A 16,245-nucleotide genomic window follows, 5' to 3' on the forward strand; every position below is an offset into this window, starting at 1 on the left:
ATTAAGTATTAAGTATTAGGTATAAGCTCAAGCTGGAGTAAAACAGCAAATATGTGAATGATAAAATATAAATATGCTCTATGGAGTAAAGCAATAAACATAACATTTGCACAGCTGAAGACAAACAGTAACAATAAGCTCCAAGTAATATACTCAAACGTATGCTCCATTTGAGTAATGCAGCAAACATAAGCTCTGTTCCATTAATGCAGCAATTGTAAGCCCTGTTCAGGAAATACAGGCAATGTAGGCTGTTTTAGTAATACAAACAAAAGAAGCAATATTGAGGTAATATGCACCATATCTTCTCTTTCAGCAATAAACTGACTACATTGTTGCCTGTGTACAGAATATTGCAAACACATCAGCCTAGTGTTGGTACAAAAAGTAGAAATATAGTAGAGCCCTCGTAATATCAGATGAAATGCACACACTGCCTAATTCATCGAATGTTCTCATTGGCTAATGAGATCAGAGGTGAAACACTGTTACAATTAACTGTTATATTCTTAGATTCCAGAAAGGCCATTCTAACTGTCTCGGTTTTGCTATATACACATCATGGTACTATCGCAGTCGACAAAGGACATGAATGAACTGCAGACATTTAATTAAATTGAGAGTACTATGGCATTGTGGTATTGATGGATTGCCCCTCCATGACTGGGCTTCTTTGATATTACAACTACCCAGAAACTTGAACAAGGATGAAAGGTATTTCACTCATCAGACAGGTTTTCTTCGTTGAGCCAACATTAATCTTCCCTTTAAACCCTTGAGTAGGCTTAAAGACATAGCTTTAAAGATTCTTTGTGAAACTTAATTGTAATTAATGTTCCTTGGATAATAGATATCGCACAACACAGAACTGATAAAGGCACTGGTCCAGAATTATGCTCCTTTTTCAAAATGGATTTTGTTTGATGAATCCAATAACATTTTAAAGTATTCAGACAAAAAATCCAGATTTCAGCTTAATCCATTAATCATGACAGTGCTGAGGATCCCACCAGGCATCCAAGCACAAAACTAACAAAGTGGATCCAAACAAACAACCAATCATTCATGTCCAATGAAAATGTCTTAAGTCTACAAAGTTCTGAGGAATATGGGTTTGAGTGGACACTGATGTCATGCTACATCCATGTAGAACAAAAGTCAACAACAAATCAGTGCATAATATCAGGCAGCCATTTTACACTGATGGGCTTGCACACACCGACTGAGGAATAGGCTTTCTATCTACCATAACCAAGGGAAACCTTTGATCCAATTCTTGAGATGTTAGCAAATATGCACTAATTACCACTGTACTCGCTCCACATAACTATTACTTGTGCAGGCTATAGTAATACACTGTAACCATGGCAACTACAGAAGATAATGTTTGCTAACATCTGCATTATAATCTACTGAAATGATTCAAAGTTAATATGCAGAAAATAGGATGTTCCACCAAACAGCAGAACATCTCATGCACTGTCAAGATTCAATTTAAAGAACCCATCTTAGCTTTAACCAACTGCATGTTGACAAAAACCTTGTTGCACCAAACCTAACTGCATCAACTAAAACCAAACCGTACGCCAGACAGCACCATACAAAGCCTTGTAACACCAAATAAAAATCCTTGTGCCACACAAAACCTTGCCACACCAGAGAAAACCTTGCACCAGACAAAAAAAATTCACACATGACAAAACCTGTTTGCACCAGACAACACCTTGAAGCACCAGACAAAACTTTGTATCAGACAAAACCTTGTCACACCAGACAAAACCTGTTTGTGCCAGACAAGAAATTGAGAAACAAAGCAAAAACTTTCCACACCTGACAAAACTTGGTACCAGACAAAAACTTTCATGCCAGACAAAACCTTGTCGCACCAGAAAACCTTGTACCAGACAAAAAATTTCATGGCAAACAAAACCTTGTCACCAGACAAAACCTGCGTGCACCAGACAACCCCTAGAAGCACCAGACAAAACCATGTCACACCAGACAAAACCTTACACCAGACAAAAAAAATTTCACACAACAAAACCTGTTTGCACCAGACAACACCTTGAAGCACCAGACAAAACTTTGTATCAGGCAAAACCTTGTCACACCAGACAAAACCTGTTTGTGCCTGACAAGACCTTGAGAAACAAGACAAAACCTTTCCACACCTGACAAAACCTTGTACCAGATAAAAACTTTCATGCCAGACAAAACCTTGTCGCACCAGACAAAAAATTTCATGGCAAACAAAACCTTGTCACACCAGACACAACCTGCGTGCACCAGACAACCCCTAGAAGCACCAGACAAAACCTTGTCAAACCAGACAAAATTTGTTTGCATCAGACAACACCTGGAAGCACAAGACAAAACATTTTCACATCAGAAAATACCTTGTCACACAAGAGAAAACCTTGTACCAGACAAAACCTTTTCACTCCAGATCAAACCTGTTTGCACCAGACAACACCTGGAATCACCAGACAAAACCTTGTCACACCAGACAAAACGAGGTTGCACTCTGATGCCACCATGTTATCAATGTCTCAAGGTATCCCTGGTTTTATGTCTTCAAGTCCTAATTGACAAATTACACATGCACACTGGTACTGATGCAGAAGGGAAAATATACCTTAACGTAACCAATGCTATGTGGACTAGGGTGGGACAAAAGAAATAGTCCACATCCACTTGTGTACCTAAATATTAGGTTCCATTTTTCAGTAACCAGACAAGACTAGTGCATGTTTTGTACAGGTAAATCATGTCTGAGGCTTCACTTTATAGACTGAATGTTGATGCCAGCACTTGTATTGCTGAATCAACAATTGATGACGCAAGATCCTTGTTGAAGAGGTTCACTGCTGCATGTGTCAATCCCCAAAAGGCTGGCTGCATAACCATTTCATGTCACTGTGTCAGCAATGTCAGACCATCTGACCTCACATCAGACATTACATCATCATTACAAGTGCATGAGTGAGTGAGTGAGTAAGTGAATCAGCAAATGAGTGCCAAGAAGATGAAACCATGTTTAATACCCACCTTGACGATATGTGAGGTAAGTCTGCACAGCAAATTGCAAAATACTCTTCAGACAACCAGGCCACCAATATCATATGTCCTTGTTGAGATAAGTACTCTAACAATGCCAAAGGGTATGCTGGTCATCAAACCAAGGTCAGCTACATCCCTCAAATAATCAGTAATCAAATCATGGTGTTCCTGTCCGAACAAACTGCTCTGTCAGACTGGAGAATGAAAACAGTATGTGTAGGCAGAAAGCATTAAGAACACAGTGTCCAGTGACAGCAGACAGGGCATAAGGAGCTGCTATTACTGCACACATATATCACCTGTGGCTTGCTACTTCTGTAATCACTTCCAAGCTGAGAGGAAACATTTTTACATGGAGAAAGAAGCCTTTCAGAAGTATTATGGAAACATTCTGGGGATCATATTCATGAGACCACATGTGCACTAAGAGAGGCCACACGTTACCATGTGTCCTTGCAGACAACAGATGCCCTCAGGTGGGGCATATATGTAACCATGTGTCCTTGCAGACAACAGTGCGATGAGAAGGGGCATGTGTAACCATTTGTCAATCCAAACAACATGTGCCCTCAGGTGAAGCATATGTAACCATCTGTCAATGCCAGCAACAGGTAACCATATGTCAATGCAAACAACAGGTGCTCTCACAAGGGGCATATGGAACCATATGTCATTGCAGACAATAGATCCACGTAGAAGAGGCATATATAACCAGGTGTCAATGTGAACAACAGATGCCCTCAGGTGGGGCACATGAAACCGTAAGTCAATGCAGATAACATGTGCCCTCAGGTGGGGCATATGTAACCATAAGTCAATGCAGACAGCGGGTGATCTCAAGTGGGGCATATGCAGGTGCCGACTGAATAGTGCACATATAACCTTGCAGACAGCTTGTGCAATGAGTATGGGAAACCTAGCAGACAGCAGGACCTACAGATTTATCTGGGCAAAACCTTTTCCAGGGCCTACAGACATGTCTAGCCAAGACTTTCACCAACAGACTAACTGGGTAAGACCTTCAATAGGACATACATACTTATCTGGACAAGACCTTCTCCAGGACCTACAGACTTATCTCAGCAAGACCTTCTCAAGGACAAATAGATATGTCTGGCCAAGACCTATAGACACACACATTTCACATACAACACAGACTTAAGCATCCTATGTCTGACTTACCCGTCTCCCTATTTCATCTTGTTTTCAAGGTAAACCATCCAGAATTAGCTTTTTCTGTAATTGGCTGACATGCCAGCTGCCTTTATTGATGTACCAACAAATTGCCTGCTGGTTATATATCAAGTGTTGCCCGTTTGGCCCAAACAAAACATTATTTATCAGTGTCAGAAGTCTTTACACCAAATCTGGTATTAGTGCGCTGTGTTAAGAAATCTGATTAAACATTTACAGTTTCTGGAATGTTTTCACAGTTGGAAGACTAGAAAATTAAAAATACATGAACTATTACCCAGAGATAAAGATCCTCATACTTGCATAATAAGCTGTTTTAAATTTAGTGTCAATATTGAGTTTGGATTAAAGAAAACTGGAATGGAAAATGACCAAATGTAATTTAAACAAGGTATCAACACTGATGATTTATGTGGCACCAAATAAACTTGTTTACTGCATGTACAGGAAATATAATTTTTTTCTTACTGAATTTTAGAATAATGAGTGAAAGACTAAAAAGTTCTGCAGCATAAGTCTAACCAATGTAAATACAAGCCACAACATTTGACTTGTTTCATATGCATATAATTTTAACTCATTAATCCTCTTCTTTCAGGCACAAGATTGGCCTGTTCAACAGTTCAAACTGTAGGTATTTCTGCTATCACACATGATTGATATGCTGCTTCACTGAGGAGTGGCCATCTGATGAAAATGCAAAATGTGAAAATCATCAATACCTGAGCATGTATCTTGCCAAAACAGATTAGACAGGTTATAAATGAAAATAGTTATAATTTCATGAAATCATTAGTGATATTGATGATACCAGGTGTTCATGTAAAGGATAAGCTTAGATCATTGATAGCACATGACACTCGAGCGAGCGAGCAAGCGATCAAGCGAGAGTGCACGCAAGCGTGGTTGGGTGAATGAGTGAGTGTGTGGGTGGGTTTCAGTGAGTGAGTGAGTGAGTGAGTGAAGTGTGTGCACTTATTTCAATGGCATAATGTCATACACATAGAGGAAGATAATTTACTGTTTGTAACTATTTACACTGGGACAAAGAAACAAGATCCTGGTAAATGTAAAACAAAAACATTTGAAATGAATACCCATATATCATGGCCCCAAACTGTGAACGTCACAGAGGAACACAGGGTCCAACCACACACTAACTGCTCCCTTCTTTATATATTTAATGATAAAACTCTGAATTTATCTGACAATACCACATCAATTGTTCGACCGACTCAGCGAAAAAAACACCTAGTGCAAGGACTACTTTCATTCTGCCTGAATACCACAGTGTTTGTAGGAGGAACAGATCATGAACATCAAGACTTAAAAGACATAGTACAATGATAGAGAGGGTCTTCTGTCACGTTTATGTGTCACTACGCTTGTTTACTAAATCCATGTCGATAGCACAAAAATGTGTTCATATTTATTATCATAACATGAGTTATTGACGTTGCTACATAGTTCTCATGGTAAAATCATTTTGTGTCCAATGATCACATTAATGACATCAAAAGATGTTTAAAAAGAACACCAATTCAAATATTTATCAATAAGTAATATAGAATAGTGATCAAGAATTTATACCAGACCAACATTCACTTTCGTTTTGTATGTACAAATCAATTACTTGTATCCTGATTGGAAAATGCAGCACAAGAACTGATGAAATAGCACCAAGCCTTCACAACTCTCCTGAAAGTATTGATAGTGGAACAATCAATACAGCCTTATATTAATAACACGATCAAGTGTAAACATCCACAACAAATACCAATACGTCAGTATTGATACATCATCAATGAATAACCATAGTTCTCATGTCAGCATAGACTTCTAATCAATGAATACTTACACCTTAAATCCTCAACCAAGGGGATCACACCAATTTCTAAACAATCCATCATTGTGTGAACAAATATACATACACACAGTAAAAACCTACCAGGCTGGTGGTATTCATTAAGTTCTTGTCAGAAGTGGTACGCATTCTATGAAACAAGGGCCATTACATGAAAGCATTGATCAAACAAAACAAGGTATTTCTGTTTCCATTATTTGAACTCAATTCAGCGCTGGTATGTGCTACTGTTCCACTGACAATCAGTGAATGGAGCAGCAAGTATTTCTACCACCGAGACAGTCGATACAGTGACCATCACCTTGAGGGGGCCCACCTGTCAACCTAGGCCACAGTTGATGCAGAGAGTGTTTACTAACTAGTGCTTTAATTAGGAGTAATTTACAATGAACAGTTTTCTAATCAATAATATTGTTGCAGGAAGGTTTCAACAGAAAGAGATTTATGCTCGTTGGCAATAATTACAAACCTCCATCATCTGAATGACTTGTTGATCAATCTTTATTAGCCTATAGAAAATGTTAATAGCCCCAAACTGTCAAGTCAGCAGTTTTTTCTCTCAGTGCACTGGTGTGTGTTTTAATATTTCAAAGAATATCTCCTTCAGTTTAAGCTTAAGTGGAAGTTTCAGTACAGTGTGTGGCAGTTAGGAGGCATCTGGTGCTTGGTTTAACACAATATTGCAGCTACATGGCAGCATTATGTAAATAATAAGTCTGGACCAGAGAACCAAGTGATCAACAGCATGAGCATCTATCAACAAAACTGGAATACAATGACATGTATCAACCAAGTCAGCTAGTCTGATGTCATTAGTTGTCTCATGCAACAAGAAAAGGTTGCTTAAACCAAAGTCTAACCCAGATCTTCAGGTTTGGAGGGGTCAGCCATACAACAAGGACAACAGAAATAAGTACAACATACAACAAAAAACAGTCACAAACACAAATACATACCTGAAAAACAACAGAATATGTCAACATGTTCATATTAAAGAACTCATGACAACATTGCTAAAACTGCTTCATTCTAGCTATAATGTGCAAGTGAGTCAGTGAGTGAACCGGTGCATGTGAATTGTCAAGCCATCTTCTGAAATACTGACGTGTATACCACTTTCACAATTTCCAGATAGAGTTTTGTGTCATATTAACTGATGACATTTATTGAGCACATCAAGCTGTAATAAAGATATAAAACCGGACTTAAAACACTCAAACACTGAACAAAAAACATGCTTTCCACACAATATACAGAGAGTTAAAAGACTTCATGTGATAACACTTATCAATGTAGAATGAAGCCTATGGTACAATCACTTCAATCACTAAAACACACTGTATCTAGAATCACCCACTAGATATCTGTGTTATCCAGTAACTTCATGTAATTCCTGCGTGTTCCCATTCAACAGATAGTCGACAATTGTAGACAGAAAGACTTTGGAAAAGAGGAATAAGAAGAAATTATCAACCATGTATTTAACATAAAATGGTGTTATATCACACTGTAGCTTAGGGACATTTCTGTGGATTGACCTACTTCCTGACGCACCAAGGAAGACCGACATTCTTACCCCAGGCCACAAAAAACATGCAGCTTTCAAACATATAATCCTACATACCTTCACTCAGCATCTTGAGTTCAGATGGACATCACACAAAACATAGTACTCCAATCTAAAACTACATGATGTCTTAAGACTTAAGCAGCAACCTACCAGCAAAGTCGACTCCTTCCATGATGGCAACTATGGAACATGACACTAAAAAAAGCCTGAATACTTCCCCCAAAAGTATGGTGGGTGAACCCTGCCAAGGAGTATGAATGACAACTAAAACAGATGAACACATCATTACCAGGACGGGAAGTGCCACAACATACCACTGACAATACTGATACCAACATTCACTGGTAGACAACCACAGAAATAGCATAGCGATGAGCAGCAAGGTAGTAGTACCAGACACCTCAGAGCTGTAGTAAATACAAGCACTACAAGACCTGGACCTCACCATGTACACTTCAAGGAGATTACTTTCCCAGGGGAATATCAGTTATATACACTTGGCACAGATGGAACTGATTCTGGGGTAGCCTTGTACAACAATGTTGTCATCTGTCACAAAGCTGCAATGCAGTATGTGGAATAATTCTATTATAACATGAGAAGGCATTATGGATACTCTATAGGTGCTGTATCCATATGACGATTAGGTAAATGGAGGATGTATTTGTGAAGAGGAGGATAAGAACTACCATATGGCCATGTGAGGGGCAGACTGATTCCATGAACACAATCCCCTTACAGCTTGTGGTGAGAAGGTGCCGCCAGCCATTTCTGTAGTATTACACAGTGTGCACATCTGATACCAGGACAGACCACCAGCCAACAGATGTACTGGTGTACATACATTAATGTTTTCACCATCAACATTCCTCTTCAAGATTCAACAAACACACTCTGTTTGTTTATTATTTTGACTAAACATGAGCTGCACCTGCATCACTGAATGTGCCGAGTTTCCGCCTGATGTACGACATACAAACATTTGAGATGGGATATACTGTTAGAACCTCCCATGTATTGCACAATATATGAGGCACCTGAACATTACCGGTATATACTTCAGAGAGCTTTCTTATAATGCTTGTGAGAAAAGAACCCTGATATATGGCCAAAAATTTCCATTGCACAATAAATGATGAACCTGAAAATTATACACTTCAGGAAGCTTTCAATTTTCCAACATTCTTGTGACAAAAGTGACCTGAGAAATGACAAGAAGACTGAATAATGCATAACATCTGCTATATTACCAGTTAATCAGATACATTATGACAACCTAGTGATACAAAAGGTGTTCCTTAGTTTCTTTTGACTAACTGACCACTTTTAACAATATTCCAGCTACATCACAGCAAGGGATTCGCGTAGTCTTTAGCCATGTTGGGAATCAAACTGGGTCCTCGGCATGAAGAGTGAACACTTGCACCGCTACCTTATAGCCCTAGCTTCTTTGAAGCCACGTTATAATAACTATAGTAACATGAATGGATTGGGTTATCTAAACTTCTTTTGAGTAGTATATTTGTAATGATGATAACACTTGAAAAACACAAGTACTTCAGCCATAACCATGTTTTTCTATACAATCTATAGCAATGGAAAGCCTTGTCTCAAATTTATCTCCCAACTGTGGTAGAACATGATCATTCAATATATATCTCTGAGTGGCTATTCATGAAGAAGGAGACATCACGCCATGGCAATCACAGAAACAGGCATACTGTACTCGCTATCAGTACTTTGTGTCATTCTTTTTAGACACCAGATTGAGAGAAAGTCTGATTTGATCTAGGATGACAGATCAGCCACAGCTCTATCAATCATATCAAGGGAAGACAAGGAAATGTTCAGAACAGTTGGGCAAACACTGAGAGAGTAACTTACAACAGTATTTTAACTAATAAATAAGTAAGAAAGTTAATGTGAATTAAATATTAAATATAAAGAGACCTGAACTTGTCTCATGCCAATGCCATCCCATGTGAGAAATCATGTCTATACAACCTTGTCAGGGCGTCTGTGTCAGTTACAGAATGCTTGTACTGTCCTGTCAAGGCGTCTGTGTCAGCTACAGAATGCTTGTACTGTCCTGTCAAGGCATCTGTGTCAGTTACAGAATGCTTGTACTGTCCTGTCAAAGCGTCTGTGTCAGTTACAGAATGCTTGTACTGTCCTGTCAAAGCGTCTGTGTCAGTTACAGAATGCTTGTACTGTCCTGTCAAAGCGTCTGTGTCAGTTACAGAATGCTTGTACTGTCCTGTCAAAGCGTCTGTGTCAGTTACAGAATGCTTGTACTGTCCTGTCAAAGCGTCTGTGTCAGTTACAGAATGCTTGTACTGTCCTGTCAGGGCGTCTGTGTCAGTTACAGAATGCTTGTACTGTCCTGTCAGGGCGTCTGTGTCAGTTACAGAATGCTTGTACTGTCCTGTCAAGGCGTCTGTGTCAGTTACAGAATGCTTGTACTGTCCTGTCAAAGCGTCTGTGTCAGTTACAGAATGCTTGTACTGTCCTGTCAAGGCGTCTGTGTCAGTTACAGAATGCTTGTACTGTCCTGTCAAGGCGTCTGTGTCAGTTACAGAATGCTTGTACTGTCCTGTCAAGGCGTCTGTGTCAGTTACAGAATGCTTGTACTGTCCTGTCAAGGCATCTGTGTCAGTTACAGAATGCTTGTACTGTCCTGTCAAGGCGTCTGTGTCAGTTACAGAATGCTTGTACTGTCCTGTCAAAGCGTCTGTGTCAGTTGCAGAATGCTTGTACTGTCCTGTCAAGGCGTCTGTGTCAGTTACAGAATGCTTGTACTGTCCTGTCAAGGCGTCTGTGTCAGTTACAGAATGCTTGTACTGTCCTGTCAAGGCGTCTGTGTCAGTTACAGAATGCTTATACTGTCCTGTCAAGGCGTCTGTGTCAGTTACAGAATGCTTGTACTGTCCTGTCAGGGTGTCTGTGTAAGTTACAGAATGCTTGTACTGTCCTGTCAAGGCGTCTGTATAAGTTACAGAATGCTTGTAGTGTAATAATAGTTATAGTGTCTGTAGTGTCTGTTAGTCACAGAATGTTTGCAGTGACTGCATTAGTTAGACATATATATATAGAGAGACTGTATATAGACTTCACCGTATATAGAGACATCAGTGTAAGAAGAGAACTGGAATGAACACATGTATGTTATTTTTAGATTCTTCAATGTAAATATTGTTAAATGTTGCAAAGATGTTCACACCGATTTACATAAAAATGAACCAAACAGAATGAATAGTAATAAGCTGTGTATCAAATACAGCAGTGTCAGTTTGTTGTTTAATTTAACCCATATTTTTATATATACCTATATGGCTAATCTTTATCACAATCTGATAATACAAACAGTTGAGAAACTAATAGTGTTTATGTTTTCATTACCTCGGTATTTTCATTCTTTTACTACCTCAACATTGCTGGCTCAACTTGATCCACACCACTCCACATGTTTCCACAATTTTTTGAGTTACATGAGAGAATGGATTACTCAGAAAATGAGAGTCAATATTTTCCTGGCTGCAGTATAAATAGACCACAGGAACTCCCAGAATGATCACAACGAATACCTGCCACAGATCAAGTCATATTTCCTCCATAAGCCTAGGAAAACAAACATTGTGCTTCCACAATCCCGAATTGGATAACAGGCTGGAAAGTGTGTGAGGGAGAGGGTGAGTGAGCAAGCGAAGAGTTAACACACTGATCTGATCAGCATTTAGTCAGTGGTCCAAGAGAAGTAAGACAGTAACAGTGGAAAACCTGTGATCACTGATAACATGTTTCTAAAATATAAACGGTATATTAGCTACTGCACTTTTTCTTCAGGACTATTCCATATTATCCATAATATACCCAAAAGCTCATTGATAACAACAACTAACCATATATATGACAAGATCTACAGACTGAAAATTAGAGTACAAAAGCATTTTATATTCCGCTACCATATCAAAAATCAAAGGACACAAGATAACACAGAAATATATCAGGATCATAAATTTGGTCTGGTAAATCAAATAAAAAAATTCACTTTGACAAATTCCACTGTCGTCATATCCCAGTGAGTGAGTGAGTTTAGTTTTACGCCACACTCAGCAATATTCCAGCTATATGGCGGCGGTATGTAAATAATCGAGTCTGGACCAGACAATCCAGTGATCAACAGCATGAACATCGGTCTGCGCAATTGGAAACCGATGACATGTGTCAACGAAGTCGGCGAGCCTGACCACCCGATCCCGTTGGTCGCCTCTTATGACAAGCATAGTCGCCTCTTATGACAAGCATAGTCGCCTTTTATGGCAAGCATGGGTTGCTGAAGGCCTATTCTACCCTGTGACCTTCACTGGTCTCGTCATATCTCAGCATATAAGGACTTACAAACTGCTGATACATCTTTCACTGGTTTACCTTGAAAATCAAGGGTAGAATAGGTCTTCAACAATCAATGCTTGACACAAAAGGCAACTATGCTTGTCATAAGAGGCAACTTTGGGATCAAATGGTCAGGCTCACTGACTTGGTTGAGACATGCCATTGGTTCCTAATTGCTAAGATTGATGCTCATGCATTTGATCCCTGAATTGTCTGGGCCAGACTCAATTATTAAGAGATTGTCAGCATATAGCTGGAATATTGCTGAGGGCACCATTAAGCTAAACTCACTCACTCACACTGGTTAATATGCCTGTTTATTCTTGACGCACAAAACACACTTGTTTTCTGGATGAAACAAACAAACAAACACACAAAACTATTTGTTACATTAATATGTATCGAAAGAAGCAATACGTCAAATAATTTCTTTAGGTTCATGAAATTACTGACTGTGCTAAAAAAAAATAACACTTCCAATCGAAGAAATGAAATCTTCAATGCAAAATATTCTCACTTTATCATCAGGATGTATCAGGATGGACACAAAGCAAGATGAGGTAATTATACCATTCAAAAAAAGTAGGGGATATTGGATTTACAATATTGAGAAAATGCAAATGACGATGCCAAGGAGGAAACAGATGATGAAAAGAAATTAAGGGAAAATGTGACAATTTATTCCATTCCTTTGGAAGTGTTTCATCTGTATGGACATGTTTTACCCCCTACTTTTTTATGGTATATGATGCATTATGACAAAATGAATGAGAATCAATTCCAGTGCTTCATCCTTTTCTCTGTGGTGCTGTTGGGACACACCAGACATAAAAGAAGTCACACTTCTCAATTCGCATGGTTTCAGTCGAACATGCAAGGAAAGCCTAAAGAGATGAAAGTCTTATTAGTACCATTTGTGCATTACACCAATGGCGCTGACAAACCTTGATCAGGCTGAATCTACAATTCAAACCCAATGTCCTTACATTTCTGGCAGGCATAAGGGAGACAATTCTGGATGTTGAACTGCCTGACAACAGACAACTGTTCCACCCAGCTAGTTCCAGGCAACAGTGAGAATATGCTACATGTAACGATAAACAATATTCAGTCTCCAAAACAGACTGCACATATATTTCAAGAAATATATGCACAAACACAGTAGATGATGCTTGATGCTGTACTATAACCTTACAGTGCATTTATGCTTCACTGTGTCATATCAGCTCTTATGTTTGTACACATTTCCACTATCTCTCATATCTGTCTGTAGAAGCTGTGGTAGGAAGTCGGGTGTTAAGCTAGGTGTTGCAGAGCATCCGACAAGATACTACTTTCCCTATGACTTACAACACTCCCACTGCAACATCAGGTAAACCTATCTGCCGAAAGGTGGATAAATATTTACTACAGCTCAGCTCAAACATATGTGTCAGGCAAACACAGGAACATGCCAAAAGAAGTGCCAGTCATGGCACCAGATGGAACCAGACCATAGAATTGTAGTCCCTTCTTGATAAACACTGAGCAGAATCAAGCAATATAATGGATGTTTCAGTTTACAGAAGGTATGTAATTAACAGAAACATACCATCCTGTTTATTTGAATTGGAATTTTGAGTTCTCTATAATCTCTTTCTTGCCATATCTTCTTTTGGTGTGATTCATGAGTGACTGAGCATGGTCTTACAGCTCTTTTATCAATATTCCAGCAAAATCAGGGCAGGGAACATCAGATATGGTCCTCAAAATTATAAATGGTACCCATGTAGGGACTTGAAACAGGTCTTTGGCATGCCGAGTAAATGCTTTAACCATTAGACCACAACCAAAAGTCCAAGCATTTGTAGACTAATGCATCACATTTTTTTTTCAAGCCATGTAACAAGTTTTATTATTCTCCATTTCACCATACGATAAACAACCTGGAGCCATTCATCATCACTGCAGCATTATCTGAGGTGCCACATTTTGCTGCACAGAGTTGTATCCCTTGAGCAGATCAGTGAAACTGAGTTCGAGCCAGTGTTTGTGGGTTTGTCAGCACATTAGAGCCATGTTTGTGAATTTCACATTAATGCACTATTCTTCTCAGGGTAATCTGACATGCTGTGATACAAATGGAATGCCATTTAAAAAAGCATTAAACCTGAATCACTCACTCGCTCACAATCAAAGGTTTGAAATAACACAGAAGAAAATGACCCATTTACAGAACATGACTTGCCATGTTTCATGTGGTCTAAAACATTATGTGCAGCATAATGACTGACTTCTCATATTCTCATTACTAAATGAAATATTTTCTTAAGATTAATGTTCATCTTCTACACATTGACGTCATATCTATTAAAAAAACAAAGCCATAAATATCTGTCATATCTGGAATATTGCATTATACAACAAACTAGTCATCATGAAACCGAATACACCATGTTCTAAAGTTTTCCAGTACAACTAGTATTCTGATGTTCTTACAAAGATAAAATTTATCAAATGATAAATGAGTTATGCTAGACAAAATGAAACTTGAGAAACAAAATCTAAAATTAAAAAAAAAATCTGAAAACATTTATTGTGAAATTGTGAAAGGCATCAGCACTTGCCTGTTGGACATACTTGGTTTTGCAAACAATAAAAGTACAGTTAATTTGCTGCCCACCATCATGTCAGTAACATTTGTTGCCTTGGAAATGCTAAAAAAAAAAGAATTAATAATTTCTTCACAATTTTATAAATACACAGCTGATGAAATACCCTGGCAAAAGGCACCAGTGTGTTGTGTCTACCAGCATGAAATACGCAATAGGTTTAGGCTGTACTAAAAAAATGTAACGTGACAGATGAACAGCTAGTCTGTCGTACAGACCCTGAAGTATATATATCTAGGAAAGCCCACGCAAGTCTAGAAAATATGGCAAGTCAAGTCTCAGGGCTCCATTTCATTATATTATTTTTTTTGCACTATGAACGTTTTTTCAGTAAAACATGTTCATTTCAGAGACTAGCTGTTAGTCTAATGAACAGCTTTCTTTGCCATATTCTGTGTAAAACTCAAGAAGTTTGGGAAGAGTCACCAGTCCTTGAAGAACAGTGAGTGAGTCAGTCTGGTTCTACGCCACTTTTAGCAATATTCCAGCAGTATGACCACGAAGGGACACTACAAATGGGCTTCACACATTTGTGGAATTGTATCAGGGTCTTCGTGAATGCTTTTACCACTAGACCATACTGCCACTCTTGAAGAATAGAGACCTAGCTTTAGTTGTGTCAGTGCTCTTCAGGGTGATTTTCTCTGGCATCATGATTCTTTAGTCATGCAAGCAGTCCATGATGACAGGATTAATTATGAAATACAAACCCTTTTCCAGACAACAATTTACATAGAAAATACTCTCACTACATGGATAAGGAGTGTTTTGTTTGTGAATGTAATCTCACAAGATTACCAAGGACAAAGACAACATAATATATGGTTGTGTCTGTAATAGCCACATGTTCATCAGACCACATGACTACTTAATCAGCTGATCACATGGCTCCTTGATCAACTGAGGACATGACTATACGATCAACTGACCACATGAACACTTGATGAACTGACCACATGACTTCTTTATCAACTGACCACATGACTACTTGATCAATTGACCACATTGAGTCAGAACTTGATAAGAAACACTTTATTCAGTGACAAAAAAATCTCTTCAATCTTCGCTGATTAGAGTTGAGTGAGTGAGTGAGTTTAGTTTGACACTATACTCAGCGATATTTCAGCTATATGGCGGCAGGCTGTAAAAAAACTAGTGTGGACCAGACAATCCAATGAGCAACATTTAGATGATACTTGAAAGATACAGTTTCCATTAAGAATCTTAATATGAATCAAAATGTCCCGGTCAAGAAATTAGTGACTTCTAATTGATGTTGGTTTTCAGGAGACTCAGTCTCAGTCAAGGTAAAAATGTGGCTGTCAGCTAGCCAGAGACTCCAAAATTCCTTTAATCTCCAAGGCCGCATCTCATTTCTTACTTCCACATTCACCAACTAAACAGAACTCACTTAATTGTGCTCTTCCCATGAGACAATCCACCCTAATTGTGTGGACCCTCTGGAACAAACATGCATGGCTCTTCTTTCCCCAGTGTCTCAGGTCTTCCTGCAG

At 38.7% G+C, this 16,245-nt stretch overlaps 1 protein-coding gene across 3 annotated transcripts in view; it reads right to left on the reverse strand.

The window, feature by feature from the left end:
• LOC137265941 (Kv channel-interacting protein 4-like) overlaps positions 1-16,245 on the reverse strand; it is a 435,955-nt gene that overhangs the window by 382,772 nt on the left and 36,938 nt on the right. The window lies entirely within an intron of this gene.

Source organism: Haliotis asinina, chromosome 15, assembly GCF_037392515.1.
Source record: "Haliotis asinina isolate JCU_RB_2024 chromosome 15, JCU_Hal_asi_v2, whole genome shotgun sequence".
Taxonomy (NCBI): domain Eukaryota; kingdom Metazoa; phylum Mollusca; class Gastropoda; order Lepetellida; family Haliotidae; genus Haliotis; species Haliotis asinina.